This window comes from Otolemur garnettii, unplaced genomic scaffold, assembly GCF_000181295.1.
Source record: "Otolemur garnettii isolate 467f Iridium unplaced genomic scaffold, OtoGar3 scaffold00024, whole genome shotgun sequence".
Lineage (NCBI taxonomy): Eukaryota > Metazoa > Chordata > Mammalia > Primates > Galagidae > Otolemur > Otolemur garnettii.
The window spans coordinates 2596673-2607669 of record NW_003852419.1 but is presented as its reverse complement, the minus strand read 5'-3'; the positions used below and the strand labels follow the sequence as shown (position 1 = coordinate 2607669).

The following is a 10997-nucleotide window of genomic DNA, read 5'->3' as shown; positions in this document are numbered from 1 at the left end:
TCTTCATACTGATGACAAACCACCTAGTCAGATCATTGTAGTCTTCTAGGTAGATGCCTTTAAGGGGAGGAATATATATGAAATATTCAAAAGTGACCATCTTCTTCTTAGGCAAGAGGTTAAATCATATTAGAAATGTTTTGTTTGACAGCCAGATGCAGTGGCTCATGCCTGTAATCTTAACACTTTGAGAAGCCAAAGCAGGATTGCTTGAGGCCAGGAGTTCAGCCTAACCAACACAGTGAAACTCTAGCCGTACAAAATATAAAAAATTAGCTGGACATGGTGGTGCATGACTATAATCCTAGCTTCTCAGGAGACTGAGGCAGGAGGATGCTTGAATGTAGGAATTCAAGGTTGCAGCAAGCTATAATCAGCCCACACTGCACTCCAGCTTAAGTAATAGTTAAGACCCTATGTCTTAAAAATTAAATAGTGAGGGCAGTGCCTATGGCTCAAGGAGTAGGGTACCGGCCCCATAAACCAGAGGTGGTGGGTTCAAACCCAGCCAAAAACTGCAAAAAAAAAAAAAAAAAGAACAAATTAAATCTGAGATGGGAAGTATCCTAGATTACCTATCTGAGGTCTACTCAGTTTCTAGGAATCTTATCCCATATCCCTATCTGATAAATCCTCTTAATCATCCATTCTACTAATATAACGTGTAAGATTCATTAAAGCTGCCAATATAAGTAGCAGTAGTCCATTTGAATTAAATTTGGAAATTAGTTCACCAAGGAAAAATATAAAAAGCATCAATGGCTGGGCGCAGTGGCTCATGCCTATAATCCTGGCACTTTGGGAGGCCAAGCCCAGTGGATCATCTGAGCTCAGGAGTTCAAGACCAGCCTGAGCAAGAGTAAGACTCCATCTCTAAAACTAGCTCGGCATTGCGAAAGGCTAAGGCAAGAGGATTGCTTGAGCCCAGGAGTTAGAGATTGCTGTGAGCTATGATGCCACAGTACTCTACCCAGGGGGGCAAAGTAAGACTCTGTCTGAAAAAAAAGCATCAAGTGCAATGTGAAAAATATCACTCAAAAGTACTATATTCCCACAAATTCTCTTACCCCTAATCATGATTTTGTATTTTAAACTATTACTTGAATTTTGCTATTAAATTTTAGAATTTAAAAAACCTTTATTATTCTGATACCATCAATTATTTGCCAATTATTTTTTCTTAAAGTCAGTGAATTATGAAGAAAATGTAAAATATCACGTGTTGTATTTTAAGAAGATAGCTTTAGAGTGAGAATTAATACTGATTGGCTCAGGACAGTGGTTACGATGCCAGCCACATATACCCAGGCTGGTGGGTTAGAACCGGGCCTGGGTCAGCTCAACAACAATGACAACTGCAACAAAAAAATAGCCAGGCATTGTGGTGGGGGCCTGTAGTACCAGCTACTTGGGAGGCTGAGGCAAGGGAATTGCTTAAACCCAAGAGTTGTGAGCTATGACACCGTAGCACTCTACTGAGGGTGACATGATGAGACTCGTCTCGGGGGAAAAAAAAAAAAAAAATACTATCATTACATCCTGTGCTAGGGAATGTCACATAATACTTTAAATTAGTTATGTATACTATATAAATAGTTAAAATATGAATTACAGGACTTGTAGTGCTTACCATAGGCTGTGTTCTTACACTGACTGTGTAGAAGAAGCCTGAGTAAATCCTACCTGATACACACCCAAGCCCAGGCCCTGTGCCTGGTCTGTATTATGAACATGGAATTGAGAAAAATATACACATATACACACATGTAGACAGATTATATGTGTAACTAACACTAATGAGTTACACAGTAATTATATATGAGTAACACACATGTAGACAGATTATATGTGTAACTAACTTCCAGTATCATGTACAATAAATGTTTCCCAACCCATTTACAAGGGCATCCTTTCACTATTGGCTCAGCCACTTTTTAAAGAATCTCCATAATCACTGATACTATGGCAAATTCTACTCTTGACAGTCAGCATCATATTTTAATTCAAAAATTCCGTAAAAAATAGCTTTTAACAAAAGCCACTTTTTCTGATCTTGTCAACTAGTGAATCAGCCATTCTTAGAAGCACAGCTATTTAGACACTACACCATTCCTTTAGATGATGTAATCTTAAGGGATTTAGTAATTATACTATGTGAATTACTAACATAAAAAAGTATTACTGATATGACTAGACAAACTGAAACGGCTTCTCACCTATTCCTAGAGTCTTCACAGAAATCAGACACCCAGTGTAAGAAAAGACATGTTGAAAGTTCTGCTAGTCACCTCTAAGAGAATAAACATCACATCAACAAACCCAAAGGATAATGTATAAAAAACTGGGGAAATCTTACCTAACAGGTATGAAAGCTCTAATTAAGAATAGTACTCAAAAAGAATAAAAAATTACTCAATGACATAACAAAAACAGCCACTGCAGAAACTGTGATAAGACTTTATGAGAGCAAAAACAAATGAAAAAGGGAAAACACAAACCACCATTTAAAAAAAAAAAAAAGGACAAAGGAGGCATTGAAGTAAGTAGCACAGGAGGAAAAAAAAAAAGATCACCCCTGAAAGAATATCTGTTACTAAAAAAGTATGTTCTAAACACTTAATTTTAAAAGTTCTACATAACAACACACTGTCCCCATTTGGGAGGCCTACAAAAACAATTCCTTTAAAAATTGCCATCTTAATATTACTTTAGTTGTATTCATAAAAGGCCTGTATACTTGGAAAAGACTATTATAATAATTAGAATAGAATAGATTGTCTCAATTTATTTAGAAATGCTCTATTTAAAAGTAGGCCAACAATAGGAACTTTGCTATTGCACAACAGAGAAAGTAAATGAAATAATATCTATTAACATTCAGTGTCCATGGCATGTTTCTCTACCTCCCAGAACATACTGTGACTTACACTGTCCACCCTGAACAATTTACCACTTCTCCATCCATACAGTAGCTTAAAAAGAGTTCCTGTGTTAATCCCACAATAAACCTCAGTAATTCTCACATCACAGTAGTTGTAAACGTTTGTTAACAGAAAAAGAATGTTTTTCCCAAAATAGCCACATAACACTAAGACTACACAAATTCCTAAATAATCCTTTTACAAGACTAGTGCCAACTTTATTTGCTACATTAAACATGTGGAGCCTATTTTAAAAGCTTTGTAACTGTGACTTTATCAAAACAGCTTCCCTAGTTCATGTAATGTCTTTTTTGGAAGTTTTCAAGTTGCTTTTACAACTTGAATACTGATGAATTTGGGCTGCTATCAAATGCTTTAGAAGCATTTTGCCAAGTATGACGGGCAAACATCCTAGATCTGCTAAATCTGACATTAGAGGTCACACAACTTTTTAAAAAATGAAGCAGCAACTATTCTCAACACTCAGTCCTTCATTTAAAAAAATATTTCAATGTTATTTTCACACTCTACATTTAATATAATTTTCTTCCCTAAGGGTTAAAAACTGATCTACCACTTAAAGCTGGTCAGTCTACTCTTAATGGGCCTCCAGAAGATTTGGGGCACTGACGATACTAGCAGTTTGAAATTAAAAAATACAGTTAAGAACTACATCCAAAAAGGAAGGAGCTGGGTAAGGCAGGCAAAACAAACCAGAGTCGGATAAGAGAAATGATTCAAAGTCAACTAAGGAGAAAGGAGGTGGTGAGAAGCAGAGGCAAAAGGGCGAGAAAGCAGATTTAACAAGGAAGTGAAGTAAAGCGCAGAGTAGGGCAGAAGCTAACGAGGAAACAAATGGGAAAAGGTAGTGTTTTCAAATAACCATGCACCAGGAAGTGATCAGCCATGGCCTGGGTTAAAAGCCAGTACTTTCGCGTGAAAGAGGTGCTAGCAGACTTAAGCAGAGAGAAGGGGGAAGCAGCTGAATTCCAGGCGTTTGAGCAAACTCCTATTCTCTCCTAGCGCCTTTCTCGGCCCTTAACCGAGAACGGAGGCGGCGGCCGGGAAAGGGGCCTACCCAGGACCCAAGTCAGCGCTGCGATCCCCAGGCTCCCTGGCAGCAGAGAAAAAGGCGAGGATTCGGAAAAGCAGAGGCCAGGGCCGCAGCTCGGCGAAACGGTCCCGGGGCCTCGGCGGAGCGGCCAGCCGTTTCCCCTCCGGCGGGACGCCGAGCGGCCTTACCTGTGGCGAGGGAGGGAGGCGAAGTCTAAGGCGTCTCGCTCGCGCCCGCCGCAGAGCCCCCCCGCCGTATTCAGCCCAAGTTTCCAACGGAGGCGCGACCCTGCCTCAGCCGCCGCTTCCCCCTTGGGGTCTCGGCCACCACCTCCGCCACCTCCGGGACTGTTTAGACCGCCGGGCCCCTCACGCCGCCGCCGCCGCCGCCGCTGCCGCCTTCTCTCCACCCTAGCGCCGTTGCCGATTCGGCTGCCGCCACCTCCTCCGCCGCAGCCTCGTCTCTCTGGAGCATCTTCCAACCACCGAACGCAGAGAAACAGAGACTCCAGCCGCGCCGGCAGGAAACTCCCCCGCAACTGCTAGGGGAACCAGGCAATCAGAGCACCGGCGGCTTTTCCGCCATTGAGCAGCAGCCGCTGGGCTCCTTCTGCAACCCCCTCCCCGCACCCCGTCCCTCCCCGCCCCTCGGAGAGCCCCGCCTCCGGCTCTCACCCAGTGGGATGCCGCGCGTCTTTTTACGGTCTACGGTTTGCTGAAAGTCCTGTCAATCACAGTTCTCCCTCCCATTTCGGCTCCCCCAAAACCTCCGTACTTAGTTTTCCCCGCCCATAAGGCCCCGCCTCTGACTTCCTAATTTCTCATTGGGCAGCAGTAACCACCTTCAATTGGCAAGGTCAACTATCCATCAAACACCGCCCACTGAGTGAGACCCAACCCTTCATTACCATTTACTTCATTCGGCCCCGCCTCCTCTAGGTACTAGCTCCAGAACGCCAAGAACCAGCCCACCCTACCAACCATAAGTAGAGCCCTCCGTCAATCAAATAACGCCCACCTGCGCTCCGCCTCGCCAGGGCCGAGACCTTACGACTCCCTTTTCTTATTGGTCAAAATGGTGGTGCCAACCTTCAGTCATTGGCTTTCTCTGCGTGTCCGTCACTGAACCAATTTCCAAGTCCGTCACACCGGCTTTTTTCAAATGAAGGCGCAAAAGGCGGGGAAGTGTCGGAAAAGCGATTGGTTAGTCTTCGAAAACGGTCAAACCCCAGAGAGTCAGTGCGGGTCCTTCACGTTCTGAGAAGACCATGCCCCCTTCTTTTTGACCTTTAAGCCTTGAGTAAAACAAGCGCCATAAAGGAACCAACGGGCTGTCCAGTTACAGGTGTGGAGGCCTAGCCCCACCCGGAATTGCCGGGCGTTGGCTACTGATTGGCTAACAATGTCCTCCTAGGCCCTCATTGGAGGATAAGGACGCCTCTCTTCGACGTAGAGACGGGAAGGGGTAGCACAGGCGAAGACAAGAAGCAGGCTGGGGAGAGGCGGTTGTTTTGCTTCCGCACGGGTGGGGCGCACGCGGGAGTGGGAACTGGGAGGGTAGGGTTGCGGGGCGGTGCTGCCGGGAGGGAAAAGGCCCGGATGTTCTCTAACAATGAAATCATCGCCAGCCAATCAGAGCTGCTGAGCTGGGATACCTGCCTGACCTGTCTCTGGAAGCGAAGGGAGTGGGCGGGAAATTGGGGTGTGGGAAGAGGCCGAGGAGCAACGCGAGAAAGTGGGACAGATGATCCCTTCAGGAGGATTCTGTGCTGTTAGGGATTATTTTTATTCCTTCTAGGCCCTCACTGCCTAGTAGTCAGCCGTTGACATTTTCATGTTTTCTTTCCCAGCCTTGATTTTTAAATCATTTAACAATTCATTCCATGGTTAGTGAGCGCCTGCTATTTGCGAAGCACTGCATATAGAATTGGAGATACAAAAATAAAAGTCAATCCTGGTGAAAGATGATAGGTGCTATAATTGAAACGTGTGCAAGGGGTGGCGATGACATAAAGCATCTTCCTTGTGGATAAATTTACCAAAGAGGATTCACAGAGAGACAGGATGAGTCAAGAATAAAGCATAGAAGTTCAATAGGCTGAAGAGGGAAGTGGGCTTGACTTCTCCTGCATTCAAATTAAAGTAGGCTGTACTGCCAAGTTAATTCCCCAAGTGAGAAATTAAAGGGTAATAGAGAGACATTCTGATATTTACCTTAGGAGAAGAGATAAATCGTTTTTTAATCCAAGTGCCCTAAAAGAGGATTTAAATCTCATTCATACTTTGATGTACATTGGGTTGGACAGACAATTTAATATGAGACCCAAAAGAGTGCTATTCAGGTTAGGGACTGTCAATGTTTGGGGGACAAGAGCAAATTTAGTAATAGGGCAATTGCCCAGGCCGTGGTAAGGATGGCAGAAATAAACATCATGCAATTCGTATTTTTTAAACCTACTCCTCAATCTGTATAAGGGTGATGGTTCTTATCGGTTGGTGAATAGAATGCCAGCACCAGAATCACCTGGGGTGCCAATTCTCAGGTCCACTCATGCCTACAAAATCAGGTACTCTGGAGACAAGGTTCAGAAAGGTGAATTTTTAAATAAGTGATTTTTTTATGCATACCAATATTCAAGACACTGAGGTAGGAGATGGACACAAACTAAAAATTCCATTTTTTCACTTTTGCATATTGGGAGAACATATTTATATTTCGCCTTTTTCCATTTATTATCAGTATGGGATTATACAGTCTTTAGGAATTATTACTTAAAAGACTTATAAAACACATTTTCTTAAATCCTACTCCTTTGCCTAACTCAGCTTACATAAGGAGAAGGGAGTGTGGGATCCTCAGCTTCCAAAATGGGAACTATGCTAAGGATCAAAAAGTAAAGACAGCTAGGGACCCCTGTCTTGCAAATTCTGGCAACCTCAGAAAGGCAGGGGAGCAGTTTCTTGGCCTGCTTGAGTTCCTTCTCACTTTCCCTTGGATTGGCCCCCAACCTAATACAAAGCCCAGTCATTTAGGTAATAATAATAGTAATTGTGACTAAGCCCCTGTAGCTCAAGCAGCTAAGACACCAGAGCTGGCAGGTTCGAATCCAGCCCAGGCCTGCAAAACAACAACGACAAATACAACCAAAAAATAGCCAGGTGTTGTGGTGAGCGCCTGTAGTCCCAGCTACTTGGGAGGAGGAGGCGAGAGAATCGCTAAGCCCAGGAATTGGAGGTTGCTGTGAGCTATGCTGCTATGGCACTCTACCCAGGGCAACAGCTTGAGGCTCTATTTCAAAAAATAATAATAATAAAAAAATAATAACAATTGCATGTCATTCATTCTTTCAATTAAAAGGGGGGAAAAGATACATTGCAATACCCCCAAAATAGATATTGAGGTTAACTTTGATGTATGCTTTACTTGATTAAAATCCTAAATCTTTAAAGAAGGACCAATAAGATTCACAACTTTGAAAAGAAAACTGGTATGTCCCATCCATAAACATAATGTTTCATAAACACTGAGTACCATGATAATGGGCTCAACTATCTTTGTGATCTGAGCTAGTAGAAAAGCTTTCTGAACTTTGGTTTGTTCTGCAAAATGGAGGAAATCATAGCTTCTTCCTCCAGAACCAGATGAAGAGCTTTAGCTTTAGACACTCTTAGCAGTACAAAGCACTTCCCAATATATAATTAAAAATTGAAACAATATTAAATATAATCTAGAAAAGCTTTTGATTTTTCCCATGTTGGCTATAAGGCTCCTGATGTTCTTAGGTAAGACATCAGATCACCATTTTCTCCCAACAAATTTGGGTGACCCCATTTTTCTGGTTGCCCTGAACCCATACCTGGTCACAGATAAAGTAGTGCTTCCCACTTCACATGATTATTTCAAAGATTAAATAGGATATGGTAAATATATGAGCAGTTAATATAGTGTCTATCATAGTTAGAATCTGAACTTTATATATCACATAAAAGAAGTTCCATTTATTCATTCAACATATTTATTTACATGTCCATTATATGCAGATTTGAGTGCACTGATCTACTCCCTTCTTAACCATTGGAAAGATTCTGCTAATAAACCTGTCATCAGTTAACAAAAAATTCACTAGTCCCACTACACAAATATTTATTAGGCATCATTGTGAATCAGATACTATGGTAGGTGACAGAGCTGTCTTTGAAATTGACTATTTTCTTAGAAATAGTCAATCCTGACTTTCATAAAAACTACAATCTAGTTTGTCTTTTTTTTTTTGAGACGGAGCCTCAAGCTATCCCCCTGGGTAGAGTGCCATGGCATCACGCTCACAGCAACCTCCAACTCCTGGGCTCAAGCGAGTCTCCTGCCTCAGCCTCCCAAGTAGCTGGGACTACAGGCGCCCGCCACAACGCCTGGCCATTCTTTGGTTGCAGCCATCATTGTTGTTTGGCGGGCCCGGGCTGGGGATTTGAACCCGCCACCTTAGGTGTATGTGGCTGGCGCCTTAGCCGCTTGAGCCACAAGCGCCGAGCCCAATCTAGTTTGTCTTAAAAGTGCTCCTTAAAAATTTCCAGAGGAGAATCCCTTAGGATTGAAGACTTTTATCCCAAGGTATCTGGGGATTTAGCAAGAAGTAAGCTACACGTGCTGAAATTCCACAAGAATTTGTCATCTGCTCCATATTTGTTAATACACATTTGTTTTTCTTCTTTCTTTTTTTTTTAAACAGGGTCTTGCTTTGTCACCTGTGCTAGAGGGCAGTGGTGTCATTATAGCTCACTGCAACCTCAAACTCCTAGGCTCAAAGGACCTTCCTGCCTCAACCTCCTAAGTAGCTGGGACTACAAGCACACACCACCACACCTGACTAATTTTTCTAATATTTTTTTGTAGAGATGGGGTTCTGGTTCTTGTTCAGGCTAGTCTTGAACTCCTAGCCTCAAGCAATCCTCCCGCCTCAACCTCCCAAAATGGTAGGACTACAAGTGTGAGCCACCTCCCCAGGCCCTGTTAACTAATACTAACATGTATTTCACTATTAAAATAATGTTTAAAATTCTTACCAGCATGAGGAAAAACATCTTTCTTTTTAAAAACAGTATTGTCTTAATTAGAACTATATTTGGCTATGACTAACACAAAAATTAAACTGTGGCTTAAATTTCTGGAGAGTGGGGGGGAGGTTTCTCACAAAACAAGGAATTTGGAGCCAGACAGTGATGTGTGGTTCAGAGCTTCTACAGTTATCTTGTTGCCCCAACATTGCAAGGTTACTACACATTTAAATAAGATGTTCAAGTTCAAGGAGTGAGGAAATCACATAACCACCCCTAGCTGCCAGGGAGGCCAGGAAATTAGGGAACCATGATGTAAAAAGTTGCTTAGAGCAAAGATTTCCAAACTTTATTAATTATCAGAATCTCTCAAACTATCATTTACACTCACTGCTATTTTGAAATTTGGGGAATTATTAATTATTAGGTCCACCACTAGATCTTGTTGTTTCATGCATTAATAAAGAAGCATTTCACAATTTTTTCTTTTTGATAACTGTTTCATTACAATCAGTATCTTTTGTAATCATTCAAATTTTATTTTATGTATTCAGAAATATTATTTTGAGGCTTAGTTGCCCATAGCACAGTGGTTATGGCTCCAGCCACATACACCCAGGGTGGCAGGTTCAAACTGACCCAGGCCAGCTAAGCAACAATGACAAATGCAACCACAACAACAAAAAAAGCCAGGCATTGTGGCAGGCACCTCTATTCCCAGCTACTTGGGAGGCTGAGGCAGGAGAACTGCTTGGGCCCAAGAGTTTGAGGTTGCTGTGAACTGTGGCACTACAGTACTCTACCGAGGTCAACATAATGGGACTCTGCTTCAAAAAAAAGAAAGAAACAAAGAAAGAAATGTTATTTTGAGAAGAACTCCACAGGATTCGCCAAAAGAACTATTTGCCAAAAATTGAAAAAAAAAAGTGATGATTCAGCAAGGAGATTCTTTCTTTTGTTGTGCTTAGTACACAACAGATGCTCAATTTGTATTTACTGAATTGCGGTGGAGGATCTCAAGTAGTTGATATGAATGTGTTCCCTTTCCTCAGTGCCACCACCCGAGGCTAGGGCTTCCTCCCAACTGACTTCCTCCTAACACAGGAAGTTGATCAAGGTATCACCACCCTGTATGCAATTCACAGAGCCTACTAGGCCAATGCTGGCTTCCTCAGAGCCAGATCCTCTTTTGTGTTTTAAAGTGAGTGTCATGCCCAAGAGATGATGGAGATTATGATTACAACAGAGTGTGTGGTATCAGAAAAAGTATTCACATGAAGCCCAGCTATAAATGCCACGAAACCACAAAATGTTCAAATATGCTTGGCTGTGGAAAACTCTAATAACAGCCATTTAGGTAAGCAGTTTAGCATTTCTGCCCAAGTTCATTTACATTATTCATTCACTGTGTGATGTTTTGTTTTGTTTTTACAGTAAACTACATTTCTGCCAACTCTTCATCTTTTCCTTCTTAGTAGCATTGCCATTTGTTCATGCAATATGGTGGTATGCTCACGGTTCAAAAACCTAAAGGAAACATGCACTACTTTTCCCTTATTTTCTTTCCACACCTGCAACCTCTCTTTTCCTGTTTATTTGTCTGAAAGATCTTTTTCTCCTGCTAGTGAAGCTGGGCTTGAGATTCTTAGATCTTAAGAATCTAAGCCGACTTTGACGATGCAGCACACATCAAGGAAATGAACACTGGAATAAAGTCACAGGTTGATTATTCTAAGAACAAGCATCCAGGGATATCGTTGTAAGAAAACTAAAAATGAAAAATTCATGCTGAAAGAGAGATGTAGGACTTCAGGGCTATTAGTTTAAAAGGTTTCATAGTAAGACTCACATTTAATGTCCTTTAGATCAAGGCCTAATATTTCTGGTAAATAGCAGAGACCACAACAATTAGAAAGCTATCCTGGAGGCAGGTATCAGGTAGCAGGAAGATTGGTGATCAGAGTAGAAAAA

At 42.1% G+C, this 10997-nt stretch overlaps 1 protein-coding gene and 1 non-coding gene across 6 annotated transcripts in view; one reads left to right on the top strand and one right to left on the bottom strand.

Moving 5' to 3' along the window:
* PPM1B (protein phosphatase, Mg2+/Mn2+ dependent 1B) overlaps positions 1-4659 on the bottom strand; it is a 98871-nt gene extending 94212 nt beyond the window's left edge. For all 5 annotated transcript variants that reach the window (XM_023512135.1, XM_012804040.2, XM_023512134.1 and 2 more), the window contains exon 1: positions 4164-4659. The gene's annotated coding sequence lies outside the window, so the exon portion shown is untranslated. The remainder of the gene's footprint in view (positions 1-4163) is intronic.
* LOC111724620 lies at positions 1614-1743 on the top strand. The gene has a single exon (XR_002772887.1). It is a non-coding gene; the product is annotated as a small nucleolar RNA SNORA51 (small nucleolar RNA).
* Positions 4660-10997: the final 6338 nt, after the last annotated feature.